This window comes from Drosophila takahashii, chromosome 3L, assembly GCF_030179915.1.
Source record: "Drosophila takahashii strain IR98-3 E-12201 chromosome 3L, DtakHiC1v2, whole genome shotgun sequence".
NCBI lineage: Eukaryota > Metazoa > Arthropoda > Insecta > Diptera > Drosophilidae > Drosophila > Drosophila takahashii.
In genome coordinates, this window is record NC_091680.1 from 27,986,665 (window position 1) to 27,999,015 (window position 12,351).

A 12,351-nucleotide genomic window follows, 5' to 3' on the forward strand; every position below is an offset into this window, starting at 1 on the left:
AACTGGTAATATTTAAGTGGACAAAGATTCAACCAGTACGCATTTAAAACATTCAAATATTCAATAGGAAATAACCTCGCTGAAGTGATATATTTTTGATCTTCATTTTCTATTTTTCGACCATGCATTTGTTCGCTGTATAGAATAAGAACTTTGATGGCTTGTATCTCGGGTATAGTATAAGACACTTTCTCTTGTTTATTTCGAGCAAAATGGGAGTGATCGAGACGTGGATCATGGCCATTGAGACCACAGCACGCAATGGTCAGGATGGCCGAGTGGTCTAAGGCGCTGCGTTCAGGTCGCAGTCTACTCTGTAGGCGTGGGTTCGAATCCCACTTCTGACAAGAATTTTTTTCGACCCTGCCTGTTTTTTCCGTGTTTTATATATTCACATCGTCCCGCTCCACTCGAAATAATGCAACAAAAATACATTTTACATGGAAAATGGCATGCATAACGGCGTACACACACTCGCCGCTATTTGCTGCCCTTTATGTACACGCATTGTTGCCACTCACAGCAAAAAAGAGCCCACCGACCAAATTGATTTTTATACAGCATTTCCAAATGTTTTTATTTAACAAACCACTTGCAACCCTTAAAAAATCGCCGGCGAGTTTCACATATGCGATTTTCGAGCCGTCGTTTTTTAATGACGCGAATTCGATGTACGAAATTTTCATTAATACTCCGTGCGACCTCCCTTCATTGAATGGTAGAAAAAGTGGGAGTGCGAGTGCGACAGAGACATCCACCGGGCTGCTGGCCAGGAGCGGAAGGGGTACAGGCTGTAGGCTTAAAGTGCGTCATGTACAGGTCACGGCAAAGTCAGAGTGGGAGAGACAGCCGTGGACATGATGGAGCATATGTAGCGCCTTGCACATAGGCATGTACATGCACTCAGCTATGTAGTACATAGACTCCAATGTTTATGCAATGCGGTTTACGGCCAGCAGCAGACCCAGACCCGCACCACAAGCTGCACCAGGGCAGATCTTTGTTTGTCCTTTCAATCCTTTTTCAAAAATAATTGAATGTTATATTCAATTAATTGTTCGTTAGTCGCCAGCACCTATTGCCATCCCCATCGCTGTAGCTGCGGCCTGGCAGTGAAACAAATTGGCTGCAATCGCACTGCCTCTCGATGAACAGTGCCTGATAGCTAATGGATAATGCGACCCCGTAATTGGATTATCGACGAGTGAATAACCCGCCAAATTTACTGTCCTTCTGACTGGCTGAATTTCAGTTAAGAAACATCAGATGCTTAATAAGTTTTCAGTTGGACGTCACTGAAGATCGAATTATAAAAATTTAGAATGTGTACTTATTTGGTCAAATGTAAGCATATCGCAGCTTTGTTGGTCAAAACTATTAAGTCGTTCAATTAAAACAGTAGAGAGCTATAACATCTAGAGAATCATCTAAGCCTGATAGCTCCCAAAGGAACGATAAAGCGAACTTTACTGTTTTTAAAGACGAATGATGAAAACTTTGAAAATTGCAATTTATTGCACTTTTAATCATACCCAGAAAACAAAATGAACTACACTGGTGCCAAAAATAATAAAAACGATTTGATATAAATTTGGTTATAATTTTTGTTTAAAGAGTATTCTAGTAGCTTAATTTTCAGCAAGCGAGACAATTAAAAAAAATTTAAGTACAAAAAAAAAATTAAAATACACCCAGAAAAAAAATTACCTAAAATGTCAAAAAATGGCGTAGAATTTAGGTAAAATTGGCCTAAAACTGGAGCAAAGTCCTTGAATGGCCTAAAATTTAGGATTCCATGACCTAAAATGGGGGTTATTGTATCCCTTACTGGTAGAGTAAAAGGGTATATTGTATTCGTGCAAAAGTATGTAACAGCTAGAAGTAAGCGTTTCCGACCCCATAAAGTATATACCCTGCAGGAAAAATGCGAACTAGTCTGAAAAACAACTAGTAATACAACTAAAATAAAGCAACCGGAATTTGTCTGAATGCATTTGGACTACACAGGGTCTAGAAAATTTGTGCTAGTCGAAAAAATGATTAATACAAAACTAGTAAAAAAGAAACTTGTCTCGGACTAGTACCTTTCTGGCAAAAAAAACCTTAAAAATATTTAACTGGTAGAACAAATACATGTTAGGGTCTAGTTAAAAGGCAACTGGAATTTAACTAGTTGCAAATGAAACACATATGATCCAAAAATATAGCCTAGAGGGTAAATGTCTTGGGAAATTTAACACTAAACAAGTCAAACACTCGAGGTCCTCGGTTCAATCCCCAGTCTCTGTACATTTTTTTTTGTTTTTTGTTTGCTAGGTGATGCTTTAGTTTTATTTTAAACTTTGTTTAATCTGTCCGAGGCAATATATATGTGAAAAATCACTGTTTTTGAATTATGTCACACTAAAATTCATAAACCTTGTTAGGGCAATACAAAATGTGATGCGTGTATGGCTCAATCAGTTAGTGTGTCTACAAATCCAAAGGTCCCGGGTTCAAGTCCTAAAGAGGGCGACTTGCCTCAAAAAAAGTAAGTTTGTTTTAATTCCATTTAATTATCATTTACTGTATTAGATTATATAATAATTATCCGAAATTCTCTAAGGACCGCGCCTATTGATTGGATACTAAATTAGGAGAGCGTCAAGTTAGGCATCGTCAAGTACTAGTGAAATTCAATCACTTGATGGTTTAGAGATTAATTTTTAGTTTTTTCGTGAAAATATTTTTTTCAGTGTAGTTTAACAGCTGTAACCGTAAATTGGTTAACAGTCACTAGTGCAAAACTAGTAGCAAATGGACTAGTTGTTTCCGACGACAAGCATATGAAAAATGGACCACTTCGTTACAAGGAAATGGACATAACTTGAACTAGTTAACCTTCTTGACCCAAATAGTATTTTACTGGTCCAAAACTGATTCCGTTTTCTGCAGGGTATACACACAAAAAAATTTGCTTGGTAAAATTGACGAACAAAGATAGTTACGTAACTATTAAGATAGTTACGTGTATTTTGTTTTTGCTTTGGGTTTGTGTCTTTTTTGTTGTTGTGAAATAAGTATTTGCTTAGTGGAATTGACAATTTTGCTGTTTGACAATTATTAAAGTTGATTTTACTAAGTTTTTTTTTGTGTGTATTTTTGATCTAGATTCTTGACCGAGTCGATCTAGCCATGTCCGTCTGTCCGTCTGTATGAACGCTGAGATCTCGGAAACTACAAAAGCTAGAAGGTTACGATTTTCCACACATATTCTTGGGCTTCCTACGCAGCGCAAGTTTATTTCACGCCACGCCCCCTCTAACGCCCACTAACGATTTTAAAATGTGTCCGCGCCCACATTTTTAAAGATTTTCGAGAAGTATAAATGCAATTTTGTTGTGTATATTTTTACCTATCGAAATGTAGAAGACATTTTTCAAATCGGACCATTCATTAAAAAGTTATACACAATCAGAAAATGTTATATATCCATCTCCCTCGCACTCCCTTTAGACGAGTGATAGTTGGGACACCAACCCGACTATAGCGTTCTCTCTTGTTTTTATACCCGTTACTCATAGAGTAAAAGGGTATACTAGATTCGTGCAAAAGTATGTAACAGCTAGAAGGAAGCGTTTCCGACCCCATAAAGTATATATATTCTTGATCAGGGTCACTAGCCGAGTCGATCTAGCCATGTCCGTCTGTCCGTCTGTCTGTCCGTCTGTCTGTCTGTCTGTCTGTCTGTCCGTATGAACGCTGAGATCTCAGAAACTACAAAAGCTAGAAGGTTGAGATTTTCCACACATATTCTTGGGCTTCCTACGCAGCGCAAGTTTATTGCAGACGAGCGCCACGCCCCCTCTAACGCCCACAATCGCCCACTAACGATTTTAAAATGTGTCTGGCGGTCACACCTTTAAAGATTTCCGAGAAGTATAAATGCAATTTTGTTGTGTATATTTATACCTATCGAAATGTAGAAAACATTTTTTAAATCGGACCATTCATTAAAAAGTTATACGCAATCCAAAAATATATATCCATCTCCCTCGCACTCCCTTAAGCCGAGTGACGGGTATTAGACAGTCGGGACACGAACCCGACTATAGCGTTCTCTCTTGTTTTTTTTTAAATGACCAATATAAGTTTAAGGTCCTTTTCTTAATACATTAAACTAATTTATGACAAAGTTTTAAAGAATTCGGGCAAATAGTTTTCTTTTACCGTATTTTCAAAGTGGGAAATTCATCAAATGTTAGTAAGTAAGACAAAATGTAAAAATGTAAATGTAATGTAAAAATATTGTACCCGTAGTGACTGATGCCATAACTAAAAAGCTTCACTTAGCCTGTAGCACTGGGATAAAACCAAAATAAATTAAATTAAATTAAATTAAATTAAATTAAATATTAATGGAAATAAAAAAAAATCTTCAAGTCAAAGATGCTGATGTTCAACTCTTCACGAAACTTGAAGATATGATTACTTTCAAATAAACATTAAACAAATTAAAAATCAATATTTTTATACCCTTGTAGAGGGTATTATAATTTCAGTCAGATGTTTGCAACGCAGTGAAGGAGACGTTTCCGACCACATAAAGTATATATATTCTTGATCAGCACCAATAGCCGAGTCCATCTAGCCATGTCCGTCTGTCCGTTTCTATGCGAACTAGTCTCTCAGTTTTAAAGCTATCGCGATGAAACTTTCCCGAAAGTCTTCTTTCTATTGCAGGTAGTACATATGTCGGAGCGAGCCGGATCGGACCACTATATCTAAAGGCTCCCATAGGAATATTCAAACAAATATAAGAAAATTCATTGTAACTTTGTAGGAAGTAGGCGTTTTGATTCTTGACTACTTAAAAACAAAATTTAAATAAATAAAAACTCTGAATCTGGAATCCCACAAGGGTATATAAGCTTCGGCTGGCCGAAGGTAGCTTCCCTTCTTGTTAAAACAGTTTTTTTAATAATTTGATTATAAAAATTTTAAAAGAAAAACAGAAAAAAATATAAATCTTTTTAAAATCGATTGTTTGATAAACGTTGATGTGGGAGCCTCCAAAAGTTGTAGCTTTTAACGGTTCATAAATCTTACACCACATAATATTTTTTGGTGATGTTAATTTTTAAGTTTGTGTTATCTCATATTTCATCGTGTATGAAAATGGATTGAGTGCGTCTTATAGTTATTTTTTAAAAATAATAAACCGAAAAGTACTTAACATTTTCCGACTTTGGTTTGGATTATCTGTATCACACAAAATTCCAATAAATTATACTTTTAGTTCGTTGAAAAGTTCAATCTTTCAAGCAAAAAACGCAAAAAACTGCATCCTTCTAACTGTCCTAGGAAAGAAATTACAGATTTTTGGCCAAAAAAATAACTTTCTGGCCCACTGGGCAGTGGCAAAACTACAGATTTGCCACCAAAAATTTTTGGAAGGCGGTTTTCTTCAAATGAAGATGTCTAGAATCGATTAGTATGGTCCATTGATAAAAATAAATTATAACAAGAAAGGAAGCTAGCTTCGGCCAGCCGAAGCTTATATACCCTTGCAGATCATTCCTATTAAATCAAATCGCAAAAATGTTCAATTTTCTAATATTTCTCATTAATTTTCCGATCGTTCCTATGGCAGCTATATGCTACAGTCGTCCCACCCTAATATATATGCCTGATACATATATTTGTTTACGTGTAAAAGCTTTATTGTTGAGATGAAAAGAGTGGCGGTAATACTACTTGTTAAAAATTGAATAAAAACAGATTTGCTGCTATCTTTACCTCCCCCTGGGTAAGAAATATTCGATTTTTTTCAAGCTCGGGTACTTCGTAGAGTTTGCCTTGGTTATCATCTGTGTTTTTTTTTAAATTTTTGGTGTCCATTTAGGGGCGCTATGAGTTTTTGAAGTTAAGAACTTAGAAAATGTTCTCAAACTTCAAATTAGTAGATCTCGAGAACGGGTTAGAAGAACAACGTGCAACTTTACACGTTTTTAAATGTGTACTGGGGAAGTAAGAAAATAATTTTCTTAAATTTTTTGTTGTCCAATAAGTATGAATTTTTATTATTTGAAATTTTTTATTGCGGTTTTGAAAGTTTTCTTCATCCTATAAAATAAACTTAATTATCCAAGATTGTCCATCCCATAACCAACTTAATTTATTGGAAGAAACATTTTTGTTCCTTTTCATCATTTCCAAGATATATAATTTTTTATGCGAATTTAGAATAACCCTATTTATATTTCCAATGAATACAATTCTTACATGTTTAAGCTGAAAGTTTTCACAACTCAATTACTCACTGATATTATGCACATATATTAATATCATCATTTTCCCACCGCCCCTTCATATAGCTGCCATACAAATCGATGGATTTTCTTATCGTTAAGAAGGTAGGCTTTGAAATTACAATCTTAAATAAAAATTTTGTTCAAGGCCTAACTTCTTAACAATAAGAAAATCCATTCTCGAGATATACTAATTAAAGGTTTGAGAACATTTTTAAAGTTCTTAACTTCAAAAATTATAGCGCCCCTAAATGGACACCAAACAACTTTTTAAAAATTACAGATTGAATTACAGTTTGAAGAAAATCTAATATTTCATATGCGCAGTTGAGAAATTCTTACGCCCCTTTACTATTGAATTAGACAACTTGAAATACAAGTACCTGGCTTGGTCCGTTCGCTCATTTGTGGTACCCCCTCAAGGGCGATAAAGGTCTCAGTCCCACATGCATACATACGAACATGGCGGATGCGGCAGGAAAATCAAACAAAACAATGAAACAGTAGAGTGCATTTAAAATTTTGTTGCTATCGATTTTCGAAGCGGAAAAGAGGCAGCAAGAGTGCAGTGTCCAAAGCCAGAAGGAGATGGATAGCGGGCCATCTTCTATGTTGCCGTGCACACACATCCACATCCCCACTTCATCACACATACATATATGGAGTAAACATAAAAAATGCAAATGTGCATGGACATAAAACCCACCCCATCAGCCCACTCCAAAGCCGTTTGCATTGCCGAAACATGCGGATGCAACAGACCGAGGCCTGATCCAGGGCCAGAGCCTCAGCCTTGAATGCACCCAAAAGGGTTGGGCCTCCTCCTGATGCCGGGCATATGCTCCCCCGGTGGGAGAGAACTCCTTTCCTCGACCCCTTTTTAATGTCGGGGCTCGGTAAAACGTCTAATGAAGTTGGAAGCCGCTTGTCGGCTGCACCCGACCACCCCTCCCACTCCCACTGAAGCGGATGTGGTGGCTTTGGCATGGCGGCTGCACGGGCCTTGTTCGATGTGTTGTCAGCAATTCAACCGCACACAGACGATTGCCAATTTGGGATGCACGTCCCCTGGACATGAATGCAGCATGCACACATCCTGCGCGTACAGTCAGGTGCAATATCCGCAACAAGAGAATTGTGCATTTTTAAATAATATTGCATGCGCCCCGTTCGCGGCCACGGCCCCCTCGATTAAAATTGCAAATGAATGGCCATTTCGGTGCTGAAGTTTGCGGTCTGTCCTCAAAGGATGGTCTTGTCGAAGAGCTGAGGCCTAATGGGGAAATAGACGAGGCTGCGTCGACAAGGCTTCCGAAAACTTTTCTCCAGGCTCACAATTTACATTGATTAATGAATGCACTTCGAGTGCACTTCAGGGCGGGCGCGCTGTGCTGCATCTAAAGCAATCAATGGCAGCGGCAGAGCCTGTCAACAATCCCACTCCCCAACTTCTGCTCATATCATTTCGATTCCATTGCCGCCGGCCGTCGAGAGTTGGTGATGAAGCTCATTCGGGAAATCATCCATCAGATGACAGAAACCGGCAGAAGCTCCCAGACAGACAGCCGGACATTTGGACGGACGAAACGTCAAGCGGTAGATGAATATGGAAACTCGGATAATAGACGAAACGGACATTGATGCATGTATGATATATGAATCAAAACAATGGCCTGCGGTGGGCGGGAATGGGCCGAAAACTTAATTACACAGCTGCTTTGGAAATGCCACCGGACCACAGCTGAGATGTTATTCTGCTGTTAAAAAGCTTTTACAAAAAAATCATTCAAATTTGGCAGCTCTTCAAAAAAAAAAAAATGTTTGCTTCCCATACCGGGAATTGAACCCGGGCCTCCCGGGTGAGAGCCGGGTATCCTAACCACTAGACAATATGGGATGGACAAGTTGCGACGGCTAAACCAGCAACACGAGGCTCCTCCGAGCATTGCTTGAGCTATAAATAGAAATTTTACCACAGGGGGACTCGTGCAGTTGCCCACTATTGCCCATTTTATTTTGGCTATTCTTTTTATATATTCAATGGATCGCAACTGAATATTAAAACTGGAAAGACACTCCTAATGTGACAAAAGATGACGGGAGGTAATTGCGGGGATAAATATTTTGGTACATTTGAAGCAGGGAAATTTAGCCCGTGGGCTTGAACGAAAAAAAACCAAAAAGACGGGGCGCCTCCTCGGCCACATGCAATGGAAATTTCAACGGTATAAAAGAAAGGACGGCTGGAGAAAAGGGGAGAAAGTAGAAGTGGGGGTTGGATTGGGCACAGATCGCTGAGCAGGGGTTGGCTTTTTCAGAGCGACTGGCAGTGTGTGCCACTCGACATATTGAAGCATATTAATTAAAAACATTTTCATTTATTAAAGGAGCAGTCGACTGCCACCTAAAGGGTTGGAAGGTGTGAGGGCGAAAGAGCCGGTGGCATCTGAAAGGCTGAAGCCCCTTCAGCAGTAGGATCTGAAAGAAGATTACTGGCAGAGTTGCCGGCAGCTAATGGTTCTATTCATTTTTTAGGTAATTTTTAAAAAGAAGGAAAGGGTTTCCACTTTTAAAAATCTATTTTTTTTTAATTTAATTTTTTATTGTGTTTAAAATGAGCTTTGTTAGTTTATTTTATAGGATAAATTTCGTTTTTCTCGAAACTGCGTTATAAAAGTCCTTGATCATCGGCATTTCTAAACGGCTGAGCGGATCGTCTTTAAACTTGTTGTGTATTTTTTGCAGAAAAAAACCCGGCTCTAGGAAGATTTTTTTATACCTGTTACTCGTAGAGTAAAAGTGAGAGTGAGATCTCCGAAACTACAAAAGCTAAAAGGTTGTATTCTTGGGCTTTCTACGCAGCGGAAGTTTATTTATATATCGCCCACTAACGATTTTTAAATGTATCCGGCGACCACACCTTTAAAGATTTCCGAGAAGTGTAAATGCAAAATTTATATCTATCGAAATGTAGAAGACATTTTTCAAATCGGACCATTCATTAAAAGGTTATGAGCAATCAAATAAAGTTTATATATCCATCTTTTTGGCCCTCCCTTTAGCTGAGTGACGGGTATTAGATAGTCGGGACACCAAACCGACTATAGCGTTCTGTCTTGTTTTATTTTTTAACGTTTAATATTTGTTTAAAAGCCAAAAGTCGAATTTGTTAGCTGAAAAACTCTTAAAAAATTCTTTAAAATTAAAAATAGCGCTTCCCAGGAGCGGGTTTTTTAAGCGAAATATTAAAGCAAAATTTCTATTTTATTTATTCTATCATTTTTGGCGAAGGTGCAGTGATTACCGCAAATTTTCACGAAGAAATTCTATCTATTTTGGAACTTATACAAGGATGACGGCACCCACCTTCCTTGTGCAGTATATATATTTCATTACTTTAAATGCCTTTTTCTGGAAACCACGTTTTCCTCAGCTGCGGATCGTGTATCTCAAAAAGTAATGCCTCGATCATCATGCTGCATTTACAGAAATGTTTGTAATAAAATTGGTTACTGTCTGAACCTACTTAATGCAGAAATTTGTACGTTTAACAACAAAAAAATTATAAAAAAAATTGATTTTTAACTTTGAAAGAGTGCCACAACCAAAGTTTTTGAGATATTCTATGTAAGTTAGGTTCAGACAGTTTCTACATTATTTCTTAACAAAATAAACTTAGTTTCATAAAAATCTGATCTACACAGCGACCTGTGGACGATCCGCAGCTGGCCTACTTTTTTTTTATATGGCCTGACAAAAAAATTCACACGGCCGCCATTTTGAAAGATAAAAGCAAAATAAAAATTGGTTAAAATTATATAAGAACCAGTGCTGCCATTTTGTCCTCTTTCCGGACAGATCTGTCCCTTTTTTAACGACTTTATCCGGAAAAAAATTCAAACATCCCATATCCGGAAATCTGTCCTTTTTTCAAAGATAAGGTTTTGAGTGTTATTTTTGGTAGTCGAAAGTGTATAAACCTGCTTTTATATTATAGTTCGGCACTTTAAAAATAATTCTTTTTACAAATTATCAAAGAGATGTAATGCAGTCGATGGACTTTCTTTTTCTGTAGCAAAAAAAAGAGGAAAACCCAAAAGTTCTCAATTTTTACTCTCAGCCTTTTTGTCAGAAAAAAATTTCATATTTGAACGACTCTTATTCGGGTTTGACGCAGATATTGCATTTTTTTGTATTACCAATATAGTTACTTGAAATGCTTTTATTATTTTAATAATTTTAGATTATTACGTATACGCACAAAAATTGACCATGGTAAAATGATCAAACGAAGAAGGTTGTGAGTCGGGCGCAATAGATCATTACATAATTGAATTTAATATAAAATCCATTTATATTAAGTAAATATTTCACCCTTTGGTAAAAACAGAAAAATTGAGGCGCATTTACTTTTGTCCTTTTTTAAATTTTGTTGTCCTCTTTTTCCCTGTTTTTTTTTGGCTTTTCTGTCCGGTTTTTCAAGCTGAGTGATGGCAGCACTGATAAGAACAATGTAATCAACATGCCAAGTTACGAAATCCCAGCACAATTCCTTATTGGTCAAAAAAAATCACGAAAAAAACTTACAGTTTTATTACTCCCCCTTAATAATATACAAAAATATTAAACATTTTTATAAAAAAAATCGCAAGCCGTGTGAATCTTTCGGAAGTGAAAAGTAGAACAGGGCCGATAGTTTTTTCAATTAAAGTTTAATTCTGTGCAAAACAAGCCAACCATTGACCGTTTTGGGCAATGCAGATAAATTCAGCGCCGCGATTATCTGATAGCAATAACTTAGCTTAAGGGATTCCGGGAAGAGGGAGATATAAAACTTTGATCGCGCATAACTTTTTAACGAATGGTCTAGGGCAGCGGTCGGCAGCGCCCTATTAAGTGAGCATACGGTTTTGTTCTGCCGGCGCGCTGCTCGCACACGTATAACGTAGAACAGCGGTCTGCACACACACATCGATGAGCTGCCCAGTGCAAATTACTCACACAAATATAAAACAAAATGTCAACGTATGTGTGTGCCGACCGCTGGTCTAGGGACATGGCTAGATCGACTCGGCTAGTGACCCTGATCCATATTATATACTTTAAAGTCTAGTTTTTATTCGTAAAATCTGCAAGGGTATTAAAACTTCGGCTTGCCGAAGTTAGCTTCCGTCCTCGTTGTATATAGATTTGCAGAGGAATTTATAATTTTGATCAGAAGTGTGGAACGTATATATCTTTCTTCATATATATATCTTTCTTCATATATTCCTGACCAGGATTACTACACACAAAAAAAAAACTTGGTAAAATCAACTGTAATAAATGTCAAACAGGCCCCAGCCAGCAAAATTGTCAATTCTACCAAGTAAATAGTCATTTCACAACAACATAATACACACAATTAGCAAAGACACAAACCCAAAGCAAAAACAAAATACACGTAACTATTTTAATAGTTACGTAACTGTCTTTGTTGGTCAATTTTACCAAGTAAATTTTTTTTGTGTATAGGCGAGGCGATATGGCAATGTTAGTCCGTCCGCCTGACCGTCTGTTTCAGTCTAAAACAGCGGTCGGCAGCGCCCTATTAAGTGAGCATAGGGTTTTGTGCTGCCGCCGCGCTGCTCGCACATATATAACGTAGAACAGCGGTCTGCACACACACATCGATGAGCTGCCCAGTGCAAATTACTCACACAAATATAAAACAAAATGTCAACGTATGTGTGTGCCGACCGCTGGTCTAAAAGCTAGCGACCTTAACCTTTGCGGCGTCGTAAAATATAAGTACGCAGGTTAAGTTTGTAAAGCGCCCCGATCGGACATCTATATTCTCTAGCAGCAAATTTGTTTGACTTCAACTTTAACAAGAGAGAACCACGACTATCAGATACCCGATATAAAACTTTGATCGGGAATAACTTTTAAACGACTGGTCCAATTTTACTAGGAAGCCCAAGAATATGCGTGGGTAATCCCAACTGTCTAGCTTTTGTACACACAAAAAAAAAACTTGGTAAAATCAACTGTAATAATTTTCAAACAGGCCCCAACCAGC

The 12,351-nt window shown here is 37.6% G+C and overlaps 2 non-coding genes across 2 annotated transcripts; one reads left to right on the forward strand and one right to left on the reverse strand.

The window, feature by feature from the left end:
• Nucleotides 1–264: 264 nt before the first annotated feature.
• TRNAL-CAG (transfer RNA leucine (anticodon CAG)) lies at nucleotides 265–347 on the forward strand. The gene has a single exon. It is a non-coding gene; the product is annotated as a tRNA-Leu (tRNA).
• A 7,768-nt stretch (nucleotides 348–8,115) lies between these two features.
• On the reverse strand, nucleotides 8,116–8,187 carry TRNAE-CUC (transfer RNA glutamic acid (anticodon CUC)). Its single transcript has one exon. It is a non-coding gene; the product is annotated as a tRNA-Glu (tRNA).
• Between the last annotated feature and the right edge of the window lie 4,164 nt (nucleotides 8,188–12,351).